This window comes from Mobula birostris, chromosome 13 (genome assembly GCF_030028105.1).
Source record: "Mobula birostris isolate sMobBir1 chromosome 13, sMobBir1.hap1, whole genome shotgun sequence".
NCBI lineage: Eukaryota > Metazoa > Chordata > Chondrichthyes > Myliobatiformes > Myliobatidae > Mobula > Mobula birostris.
In genome coordinates, this window is record NC_092382.1 from 22575692 (window position 1) to 22588671 (window position 12980).

The 12980-nt window shown below is 45.3% G+C and overlaps 1 protein-coding gene across 1 annotated transcript in view; it reads right to left on the reverse strand.

The window, feature by feature from the left end:
- Positions 1–12980, reverse strand: part of LOC140208510 (uncharacterized) — a 64991-nt gene that overhangs the window by 22292 nt on the left and 29719 nt on the right. The window lies entirely within an intron of this gene.

A 12980-nucleotide genomic window follows, 5' to 3' on the forward strand; every position in this document is an offset into this window, starting at 1 on the left:
TGGTTGATTGAATCCCTTGCTCCACTTCTTAAATGTCTAGACAGAGACAGCAAAACTGGTGTTTGAGATTCCTGGAGACAAATTACTTCTCGTTTTAACCTGTAAAAAGATTTACAAAATCCATCAATGGGTGAAGGACAACATTTCAGATGAGATTACTTGAGTTGCCAAGGTTTGTTCTGGTATCACACTGTTACAGTGAGGTTCAACCCAAGTTGGACAGAGAAATCATCTTCTGACTGGGCACAGTGCTGGTATCTGGAATGACCATCAATTCCCTGATGCTCTTCCTGTCTCTATCAGAATGGGGCATTTCTGCCGTCTCCAGTCTGTTCCTTGGCTCAGTTTGACTCTCTCCATTGGTATTACTCCCTGTTCCTGCTGAGCCGCATGGGTACCTGGCCCCACAGTAACTGAAACACTCTCACACAAATAGTCTTTCTTGACGTGCAACTGGGATTTTCTTGTATTATTAACTTAAGGTGCCACAGTTTTAACACCATATAAAAAATTCCTGCTGAGATGAATGGTTGGTCCACACAGCTGTTAAAAGGACTTAGAGTGAATTTTTGTATTATTTCAGGTTCTTTTCACAGTCATAGAAAATTACAACACAGAAACAAGCCCTTTGGGCCATCTAGTTTGTGCTGAACTATTTAAACTGCCCAATCCCATACTACTACCATCCAGGTACGTATATAAACCTCTTAAATGTTGAAATTGAGCTCACATTCACCACTTGTGCTGGCTGCTCATTCCACACCCGGATGACGGTCTGTGTGCAGAAGTTTCCCCTCATGTTCCCCTTAACGTTTTACCTTTCACCCTTAACCCATGGCCTCTAGTTGCAGACCCACCATCTCAGTGGTAAAAGCCAGCTTGCATTTACCGTATCTATAACCCTCATAATTGTCGTATACCTCCATCAAATCTCCACTCAATCTTCTACGTTCCAAGAAATAAAGTCCTGACCTGTTCAATCTTTCCTTATAACCCAAGTCCTCCAGACCTAGCAACATCCTTGTGAATTTTCTCTGAACTCTTTCAACCCCTTTTACATCTTTCCTGTAGGTTGGTGACCAAAACTGCACACAATACTCCAAATTAGGCCTCACCAATGTCTCGTGCAGCGTGAACATAACATCCATCTCCTGTACTCAGTACTTTGGTTCATGAAGGCCAATATGCCAAAATCTTTCTTTCCGTCCCTATTTAACTGTGACACCACTTTCAGTGAATTATGGACATGTATTCCCAGATCCCTTTCTTCTGCAGCGTTACTCAGTAACCGACCATTCACTGTGCAATTCTAGGTCCCACCAAAATGCAACACCTCGCACTTGTCTCCATTAAATTCCATTTTGCATTTCTTCACCCATTTTTCCATCTGCTCCAGGTCACACTGCAAGCCATGATAGTCTTCCTCACTGTCCACTACACCCCCAGTCTTGGTGTCATCCACAAATTTGCTGATCCAGTTAACCACACTATCATCCAGATTACTGATATAGATGACAAACAGTAACAGATCCAGCACTGATCCCTGTGGCACACCGCTAGTCACAGGCCTCCGGTCAGAGAGGCAACCATCTGCTACCACACTCTGGCTTCTCCCAAAGACAGTGTCTCATCCAATTTACTATCTCATCTTGAATGTTGAGTGACTGAACCTTCTTGACCAAACTCCCATATGAGAATTTGTCAAGTGCTTTTGCTAAAGTCCATGTAGACAACATCCACTGCCTTGCCTTCATCCACTTTCCTGATAACTTCCTCGAGAGACTCTATAAGATTGGATAGACATGATCTGCTGCCTATCCTTAATCAGTCCACATCAATCCAAATACTTGTATATCTGTCTCCTGCACACACATTCCAATAACTTTCCCACTACTAATGTCAGGCTCACCAATATATATAAATTCCTAGTTTATTTTTAGAGCCTTTCTTGAACAGCGGAGCAACATTGGCTGTCCTGCAATCAGTCACCTGTCCATCACCTGTCACGAAGGATGATTTAAATATCTGTGCATGGGCCCCGACAATTTCTGCCCTTGTCTGCCGCAGAGTCCCACGGAACAACTTGTCAGGCCCGGGGGGGTTTTCCACGCTAATTTGCCTTAAGACAGCAAACACCTCCACCTCTGTAATCTGTACAGGGTCCATGAAGTTGATGCTGCTTTGCCTCACTTCTATAGACTCTGTGACCATCTCCTGAGTAAATACGGATGCAGAAAATATCTCCCCCATCTATTTTGTCTCCTCATATCGATTACCATTCTGACCTTCCACAGAATTAGTTTTTCCCCTTGCCATCTTTTCGCACTTAACATATCTGCAGAATCCATGAGGATTCTCCTTCACCTTGTCTGCTGGGGCAACCTCATGCCTTCTTTTATTTCTTTCATAAGTGTTCACCTGAATTTCCTGTACTTCATAAGTACCCCATTTGTTCCTATCTGCCTGTACCTGGTATGCACCTCCTTTTTATTGATCTGCGAGATGAAAGCCAAAGGGGTGATGGAGCTGCATGATGGGAGGAGGGGGTAGGGGAGGGTTAAACTAAAGTTGCAGGGAGAATGGGAGCCTGAATAACAGAACAGATAGTAGAGGTGTTGTGGAGACAGATGTTGTTCAGTCCTTAGGCAAAGTCAGGAATTAAAAACATTGAGCATGGTGCAGTGAATATGCTCAATCCTGTACATTTCAATACAGGGAGCAGCGTAGGAAAGGCGGATGTGTTCAGGACATGGATCAACATCTGGAATTATGACACTAGGATCTGGCAACTGTGGACTGGGACAGGCTGCTTTATGGAAAAGGTGTGCTTGGTAAATGGGAGGCCTTCAAACCGAAATTTTGAAAGTACAAGGCGGGTATGTGCCTGTCAGAATAAAAGGTAAAGATAGAAATTGTAGGGAACCTTGGTTTTCAAGAGATATTGAGACCCTGGTGAAGCACAAAATGGAGTTGCAGAACAGGGATAGGCAGGTAGGTTTTTATGGAGTTTAAGAAATGCAAGAGAACACATAAGAAATAAATCAGGATGGCTAAAAGGCATGAGATTCCCCTTGCAGAAAAGATGAAGGATAATCCTCAGGGATTCTGGAGATAGATTAAGAGCAAAAGGACTGCAATGCACAAAATTGGTCCTCTGGAAGACCGGAATGGCAAACCATGTGTGGAACCAAAGCAGATGGGGGAGATCTGAGTATGGAATGAGCTGCCAGACGAGGTGGTAAATGCGGGTTCTTTTTTAACATTTAAGAATAAATTGGATAGATACATGGATGGGAGGTGTATGGAGGGATATGGTCCGTGTGCAGGTCAGTGGGACTAGGCAGAAAATGGTTCGGCGCAGCCAAGAAGGGCCAAAGGGCCTGTTTCTGTGCTGTAGTTTCTATGGTTCTATGGTTCTATCTCAAATATATTTTTCATCTCATTTATGGGATTGTAGAAAAGCGGCATTAAAATCGTGGACGCTGTACGGATTAAAGAAGAGGAGATGATTGCCATCCTGAGGCAGATTAGGGTGGATAAATCTCCAGGGCATGACAAGGTGCTCCCTTGGATCCCACGGGAGGCAGTGCAGAAATCGTTGGGGCCCTAGCAGATATAACTAAATCATCCTTAGTGACAGGGGAGTTATCAGAGGATTGTAGGATAGCCAAAGTCATTTCGCTCTTCAACATAGAACATAGAAATCTACAGCATATTCCAGGCCATTCAGCCCACAATGTTGTGCCAACCATGAAACTTACTCTAGAAACTGCCTGGAATTTCCCTAGCACATGGACCTCTATTTAACTGAGCTCCGTGTACCTATCTAAGAGATTGTTAAAAGACCCTATTGTATCTGCCTCGACCACCACTGCTGGCAGTGCATTCCACGCACCCACCACTCTCTGTGTAAAAAAACTTAACCCTGACATCTCCTCAGTATCTATTTCCAATCACTTTAAAACTATGCCCCTCGTGTTAGCCATTTCAACCCGAGGGGAAAACCTCTGGCGATCCACACGATCAATGCCCCTCATCATCTTATACACCTAAAAAAGGCTCCAAACATAAACAAAGAAATTATATATTGCTTTGAAGATTTGTTAGAAGTATACAAAATTATAAGGGTATAGATCGGGTAAATGCAAGCAGCTTTTTCCACTGAGGTTGGGAGGGATGACAACCAGAGGTCATGGGTAAGTGGGGAAGGTGAAAATGTAATGGGAACACGTGGAAAAGCTCTTCACTGAAATGGTCGTGAGAGTGTGGAATGAGATGTCAGCACAAGTGGTGAATATGAGCTCGATTTCACAATTAAGAGAAGTTTGATAGGTACCTGGATGGTGGGGTATGGAGGCGATGGTCCCAGTGCAGGTAGTTACATTAGACAGATTAAATTTTTTTTACCATTGACTAGATGGGTCAAATACCCTGTTTCCGTACCGAACTACTCCATATTTTTATGACAGACAAGCTGGACAAACCTGTTTGGAAGGGAAAAGGTAGGAGTGACAACGGAGCAGCAATGGCTGGAGCTTTTGTGAGCAATTCGGGAGCTGAGTGATAGATACATCCCAAAGAAGTGGAAGCATTGGAAAGGCAGGAGGACAAAACCGTGGCTGAAATGAGAAGCCAAAGCCAACATAAAAGCAAAAGAAAGGGCAAACAAAAGAGCAAAAACTATTGGGAAGCTTTTAGAAACCAACAGAAGACGATTAAAAAAAAAGTCAGATGAGCTCAGGGGGTGGAATTATGTTACTGTAGTCACTAATGAGTCTTGGTAGCACCCAACAGTCTGAGGCATTTAGAGTAACAAACTAACCGGGGCCTAAATATCTCTTGAAAACCAAGGTACAATATGATAATTCCCTGTCCTGAGCTCATCTGGCTTTCCTACGATGCTTCTTGCATTGTGATATACACAGCTCAGCACATTCATCGCACCATGCTCAACCATTTGATCGCTGACTCTATCTGAGGTCTAAACAACATCTGACTGGTGTCAAGAAAACAAACTCTCCCTCTTTGTCACAAAAACAAAGGAGTTGATTGTGGACGACAGGAGGAATGGAGACAGGCTAACCCCTATTGACATCAATGGATCTGGGGTTGAGAGGGTGAACAGCTTTAAGTTCCTCAGCATAAACATCACCGAGGATCTCACATTGCCTGTACATACCGGCTGTGTTGTGAAAAAAGCACACCAGCACCTCTTTCACCTCAGACGGTTGAAGAAGTTCGGGATGGGGCCCCAGATCCTAAGAACATTCTACAGGGACACAATTGAGAGCATCCTGACAGGCTGCATCACTGCCTGGTATGGGACCTGTACTTCCCTTAATCGCAGAAACCTGCAGAGAGTGGTGCGGACAGCCCAGCACATCTGTAGATGGGAACTTCCCACTGTTCAGGACCTTTACAGAGACAGGTGTGTAAAAAGGGCCCGAAGGATATTGGGGACCCGAGTCACCACAACCACAAACTGTTCCTGCTGCTACCATCCAGGAAACGGTACCACAGCAAAAGGACCAACAGGCTCCGGGACATCATCTTCCACCAGGCCGTCAGACTGATTAATTCATGCTGATACAATTGCATTTCTATGTTATATTGACTGTCCTATGTACAAACTATTTATTATAAATTACACATTGCACATTAGACGGAGACGTAATGTAAAGATTTCCACTCCTCATGTATATGAAGGATGTATGTAATAAAGTCAATTCAATTCATTTCACCCTCTTCACTATCTGTTCTGTCATTCTGGCTCCCATTCCCCCTACAACTTATTTTAACCACATCACCCTCTCCCCACACTAGCACTAGCAAGTCTTACCACTGGGATATTAGTCCCCTCTTGTTGTGTTCCCCTCACTAACGAATCCCCTCTCACCCCTTTGACTTTCCTCTGCCAGGTAATCCTCCCCCCAACAGTTTCTAAAGTGGTCCACCTGTTGTTGTGTGGGATGGACAGAAGAGTACTCTTCGATGGCTATTTAACCTCATTCCCCTTCCTGACTCTCACCCAGTTTACTGTATCCTGCACTTGGGTGTAACTCACCTCTCTTCATGTCATATCTATCACCCCTTCCGACTCCCACCTGATCCAAAATTCATCCATTTCAAGTTCCAACTCTGTAAAGTGCAGAGTTACAAGCTGCAGCTGGATGTACATTTTGTAAGTGAGGGCATCAGGGACGCTGGAGGTCTCCCCACCTTCCCACCAATGTCCCCTCTAATTTGTCATGATCAGTGTGCACATAAATCTTGTACTGTACATTCTTTTACCCAGTGACAACATGTGCACTGTGAATTTTAAATAGAGAGCCATTCATTTTAACAGCTAGCAAATCACTGTCAATAAAGAACTGTGATGTCCTCTGGGTTTGATCGAGTTCATCTGCACTCTCACACAACCTGTATAGTCGGCCTGTAGCGGGTAATGAAGGATTTTCTCTCCACAGCTGTTCCACACTGTCCATATGTGATTTGCTTGCTAAATGACGCTTAAAAAGGTCAGATTTCCAACTATCACTCCACTTCTTCCCACTTGCAAATTCTCCAGCAACTTTTGCATCACCACAATACAGACAGATAACACCAGTTTCTGTATTGTACATAAATATTTCCCCTGAACCCTCCCCCAGGTGACTGACGGTGGTGAACTCAGTGATGGCAATGCCAATGAATATGAAGGGAAGGGCAGTAGTCTGTCTCATTGGAGTCTGGCACATTTGTGATGTGAAAGCTACTTGTTGCCCAGGACAAAGGTGTTTGATATCATTATGTACCCAGAGAGAGTGGGGCAAAACATATTCTCACGGGTAGAAAAGTCCAGAACAAGAGGAGGTGGAACAAGCAACAGACACAAAATGCTGGGGGAACTCAGCAGGCCAGGCAGCATCTATGGAAAAGAGTACTAATGCTGAGTTCCTCCAGCAATTTGTGTGTGTTGCTCGGATTTCCAGCAACTGCAGATTTTCTCTGGTTTGTGACTGGAGGCAGAACAAAGGTGATTTTCACAACAGCTGATGTAAAAGATTTTGTTCCCTTTCTCCGAGTTCCCGATCCTTGCATTTAGACAGCTGGAGCTCAGCTCTGTCTGAGAGACCCATCGGTTCCCATTCCCTCATCAGCCGGAAGCTCCCCGGGGCCCGTGTACGGATGGTGGGGCTGAGAGAGAGGGAAGAGAGCAGGACTGTCCCGGGATTGCGGGTCACGGAGTCCGGAGTCACAGCAACGACCCGAAGTCGGTGTTGACAAATAACCGCCCGCCAATTTCCTACTGTGCGCATGCGTGCAATCGAACGCCATCAATCCAGACGCCTGCGCATTTGATCGGCGCTTCAGCGGCAGCGAAACTTTAGACGCAGGGTTTTATGGGCAATCACGGTGCCATTAACAGTTTCTGCAAGCACCGGTTTCATGTCCATATCTCAGTTTTTTTTGTGTGTATAGAAAATTCAGCAGCTGTTTTAACGCAGAAATTGGCTCCCATAAACAATTTACTCAATATCAACGTGTATCTAATGCCAAAGTACAATCCTCTTACAAATACAGATATGAAACACAAGAGATTCTGCAGTTGCTGGAAATACAGAGACGCACACACACAAAATGCTGGAGGAACTCTGCAGTTCAGGCAGCAGCTCAGCAGAGGAGTATACAGGCTAGGCATGCTGAAGGAGCTCGGCCTAAATGTTGTCTATTTATTCTCTCCACATTTGCTGCCTGATCTGTTGATTTCCACCAGTAATTTGCAAAAAATAACCATCTTTTTTTCGATCAAGCAGTTTCCAAATGTTTCTGATCTTTCATTTGTTGCCATATCATGCTGGTCTCATTCCTCTTCCTCCTTGTAAACTCCAGACCCCATCTCTCTCTTGAGCCCCAGAGCCCTGACTCAGGCTGGCAACCCTTTGGTTTCTGACTCTGCACATTCAAAGATTCACTCGCTAGTCTGCTGCCAAACTTTAGAGGTGCATTGCAACAACCCAGCTGTCTGAAGCACAGTCCTTTGAAATGAGTGAAAATGACCCAAACATTGAAAACAGCAGGGAAGAAGGAGTTTAACCAACTTCGTCCTGAGCCCTGGGGAAAGTCAAAACCACAGTGAGCTCGTCGTCTTATGCAGACTGGAGAAAATCATGCAGGACATTCATGCAGGCGTATAGGATGATTAGAGGCATTGGTCGTGTGGATAGTCAGAGGCTTTTTCCCAGGGCTGAAACGGCCAACATGAGGAGGCATAGGGTTAAGGTGATTGGAAGGAGGTACAGAGGAGATGTCAGAGCTAAGTTTTTTTTTAAACAAAGAGTGGTGTGTGTGTGGAATGCACTGCCAGCGACGGTGGTGGAGGCGGATAAAATTGGGTCTTTTAAGAGACTCCTAGATAGCTACATGGAGATTAGGAAAATGCAGGGCTATGCGGTAGGGTAATTCGCGGCAGTTTCTAGAGTAAGTTACCCACAACCTCGGGCCAAATTGTCTGTAATGTGCTGTAGATTTCTATGATTTCTATGAATTTTATGAAATTCAAGGGAAGTCTCCTATCCCACGGAGTGATGACTGGCTGCAACCTGTCATCACAGGGAGGGTGAGAGGGGAACAGCAAGGATAGATGTTCATATACTGATATGGAACAGAAACATGGGCAGGGATCAGACGGGCTGAGTGGCCTCTCTAGTGTACGTTGTGAGTGTGGTAGAGACAGTAAGTACCTGAGACACGGGATACGATAGAGAACTGATTTATCTTTCAAAGATCCACAATATTAAACACCAGTCTAGTTTAAGGTTAACATCAGCAGAACGGACTCCTCCAGTGCTTAGTGACCAGGGTTCAGTCCTGGGTGCGATGAGCAGCGCAAGAACTGCAGAATCTGCCAGTAACAATCCCTCATGAACCTGCAGCTGCCGTCAGTCACCGTGATTTAACACAGAGCTGATTTGACCTTCCTCCCTGATGTGAAATTACTGGTGTTGCAGCAGCTGGGATGATTGAGTAAATCTCTTTACTCACTCCGGACAGAAATGTGGTCTCTATTTATTGTGAACTCACCGGAGCATCACAAGGTGGGTTAACTGAATGAGTCTCTTCGCACACACGGAGCAGGTGAACGGCCGCTTCCCAGTGCGAAGCTGCTGGTGTATCTGGGATGTCCCACTGAATCCCTTCCAAAATGAGAGCCAGTGAATGACATCACACTGCTAGCAACGTCATGGCAATGTATCCAATCAGATCACGGACATGGACACGTGACCGGGCTCTCCTTGTAGCGAGTGGGGCGCCGTCTTCTCCAGCATCTCCGTCTCCACATTCAAGGATCGGCGGTATTCAAGCGCTGGTGAACTGACAGATACAGCGAGACTAACGTGTTTGAGTTTCGCATACACAAATCCTTTGACTTTTCTACCTGTTAAAAGTTTACAAAGCACGTCAGTGGGTGAAGGACAACATTTCAACTCAGATAATTTTAGTCTCCGTGGTGCCTTCTGATAAAGCACTGTCACAGCTCAAAATAATTTGGAGGAACAAGATTTTATCTTCTAACTGTCTAGAGTTCCGGCATCAGGCACAATAACAAACTCTCTGCTTCCCTCTCGGTATCAAAATGGATCATTCCTCCCCTTCCTCAGTCTGTGACTTGGCTCAGTTTGTCTGTCTCCTTCGCATTCTGAGCATGCGCCACACACCCACTAAGATCACATTTTATTTACACGGCTGCGACTAGAAACTTTCTGATTATTATGTCCCTCCTGGCATCTGACGGTGGTAAACTCAGAGTCAGCAATGGTATTGACCCTCAGGAGTAGGTGATTAGGCTTTTTCGTTGGCGATCGATAAACTGCCGGTTGTGTGTGGTCGGATGAGTGGGTCGTTTTCAGACCGGAAGGAGGTAGCGTTTAGAGTACCCCAGAAATCAGTCCCTGACCACAGTTCTTCACAGTTTAATGGCCTGGCGGAGGCAGCGAGATGTGAGATGTCCCAGTCTGCTGGTGACACAGAAAGAGCGGAGTTGGGGGAGGGGAGGCTATTCCCATACTCTTTCGTAGTTTTGCAATCTGTACACAGTGCACTGTGGGGCTGCAGTGGCGGGTTCCATTGCTGGGATCAGTGCACAGTCACTGTGGGCTATGAGGATTTTGTGAATAAAGCGCCATTCTCCAATTCAGAATCTCAAGCCGGGGAGCAAGCCTATCATTTGTATATTAAAGTTGTATTTATGGCATTGTGATAACCAGATACTATAGCCCTCCATGATATCTCTATCCAGTCCTTTCAATATTCGACTTCATTCGTACATTTGGCCAGCGGGCCATCAATACTGTCATCCGATGCATTGACATAGAACTCGCTAATACAATAGTAAATTTTTCTCAGCTACAACCCTACGGCTTTAAGCAAACAATGTTACTTTACTTGCTTGCTAATTATATTTTCTGATAATGTGTGAGTGCAAACTTGCAATACTTTGTCATATTATTAAATTAAGTATTATATGTTTTATTGTACCAGTTATACACTGAAATGCACTGATAGGCTATGGTCTTGTGAATGTCAAAACTACCACTGTATTTCTCTTTAGCTCTGCAATTCATGTATTTCTTTCATCTTGGTTTAGTGCTTGATATCATAAGAAGCCCTAGTCATTCATATATATATATAGATATAAAATATACACACACACATATATGTATATTAGATTAGATTTGATTAGATTATGAGAACACGCAGTCCTCTTTTATTGTCATTTAGTAATGCATGCATTAAAAAATGGTACAATGTTTTTTTTCCAGAATGATATCACGGAAACACATGACAAACCGATTTAGAAATTAACAAAAACCACATAATTATAACATATAGTTACAACAGTGCAAAGCAATATCGTAATTTGATGAAGAACAGACCATGACACGGTAAAATTCTCAAAGTCTCTCGAAAGTCCTATCGTCTTACTCAGACGCTGAACCTCCAGCGCTGCCAACTTGCCGATGCAGCATCCTGGAAGCATCCGACCACAGTCCGACTACGAGTCCATCCGAAAACTCCAAGCCTCCGACCAGCTCTCCGACTCCGAGCACCGAGCACCATCTCTGCCGAGTGTTCCGACCTTGGCTCCGGCAACAGGCAATAGGCAAAGCCGAGGATTTGGGGCCTTCCCCTCCGGAGATTCTCCATTGCACAGTAGCAGCGGCAGCGAAGCGGACATTTCAGAAGTTACTCCAGGTGCTCCTCTGTGCTTCTCACGGCTGTCTCCATCAGATCCGGATTGTGCACGGCACCCTAGTTGCACACACGATATTCATTCCGAACGGCCACGCGCACTGCGTCGAGTCGCCATCCTCTCCTCCTTCCTGTATATGCATATCTGTATATATGTGTGTGTGTATACATACGTACACACACACATATATAAATAATGTCACACATATATAATATATATATATAATGTCACACCCAATTTTTATACCTTCTCATTACATGAATGGGGCAAAGAAGTTGCCCAGTACACGAAATGAGCAGGTACACAAATTGGGTGTGACATACGAGAGGTGATTGGTCAGTTCGTGTCCTTAGGTGGAAGGAGTCAATTTTAGAAAAGCTAGCAAATTTTCAATATCTGAAACAGAAATACCAAAAAAAATTATTAACGTCGAACTTTCTGCATAATCACTCAAAGAGTGGAACTGCACGAACATATAACGAGAGCTGTATAACTCGCCATCTAACTTAGGCCACAAACTTATCAATCACCCTTCGTACAGCTCCGGCACTTAAATAATTGGCACTGCACCCCTGCTACAGCTGTCCGGCAGAGCTCGGGCCTGGCCCTTTCCCACTGTATAGGCCTCCGATTTGCTTAAACCCAGGATCAGGCCCAACTCACTGCTGCCCGTATTGGAGGAACACCGGCAAAGCGCCTGCGTTTAGCAGGAGGTTCGCCGCTGCACCACCGGTGGCTGGAGTCGGGAGGGACAAAGGAGAGGCAAATCACAAACACGACAAAGTCTGCAGACACTGGAAATCCAAAGCAACAGAAACAAAATGCTGGCAGAACTCAGCAGGCCGGGCAGCAACTATCGAAAAGAGTCGACAGTCGACATTTCCAGTTGAACCCTCCTTCAGGACTGAGATGAAATGGAGGAAATATCTGAATAAAATCGGGGCGGGCGAGGAAATGTCTCGCTGGAAGGTGATAGGTGAAGCCAGGTAGGTGGGAAAGCTCATTTGCAGAAGAAAATAGAATCTAATAGGAGAGGAGAGTGGAGAATAGGAGAAAGGGATGGAGCAGTGGACCCAGAGAGAAGTGATCAGCAGGTGAGAGGGGGTGAAAAGTCAGAGAGGAAGAGAGGGAGTGGGAGGGAGGGGTGAGGGGGAGATTTGTTCACCGGAAGGAGAAATCGATATTCATACCATCAGGTTGAGGAGGGGGGTACCCAGACGGAATATAAGGTGCTGATCCTGGACCCTGAGGGTGGCTTCATCTTAGCACAGGAGGAGGCGATGGGTTGACACGTCGGAACGGGAATGGGAATGGGAATGAAAATGTTTGAACATCGGAAGTCCCGCTCTGAGCGGATAGTTCAAAGCTTTACTTATTATCAAAGCAGGTATCCATAAATAACGCTGAGTTTTTTCTATTCTCCAGAGACCCACGAAACAAAGTAAGAACATGAAAGTCGATCAGACAGAAAAATCAAACTTTCACCCCACCCCTACATCAAGAAGAACGGCATTGCGATCATCAGCCCACAAAACCCACCCCTCCCGCACAAAAGGGAACAATAACATCGATCCCCCCCCCAAAAAAAACAGCCCGACCCCGCACAACTGCGGAGGGTCTGGTGTCACCAGTGTCGAGGCGGCCGCATCGGGAGCAGCGGACACAACGGGCGACCCCGGAAGATTCACAGGTGAAGTGTCGCCTCACCTGGAAGGATGTTTGGACAACGGAGAGAGTTCGGCCGTCC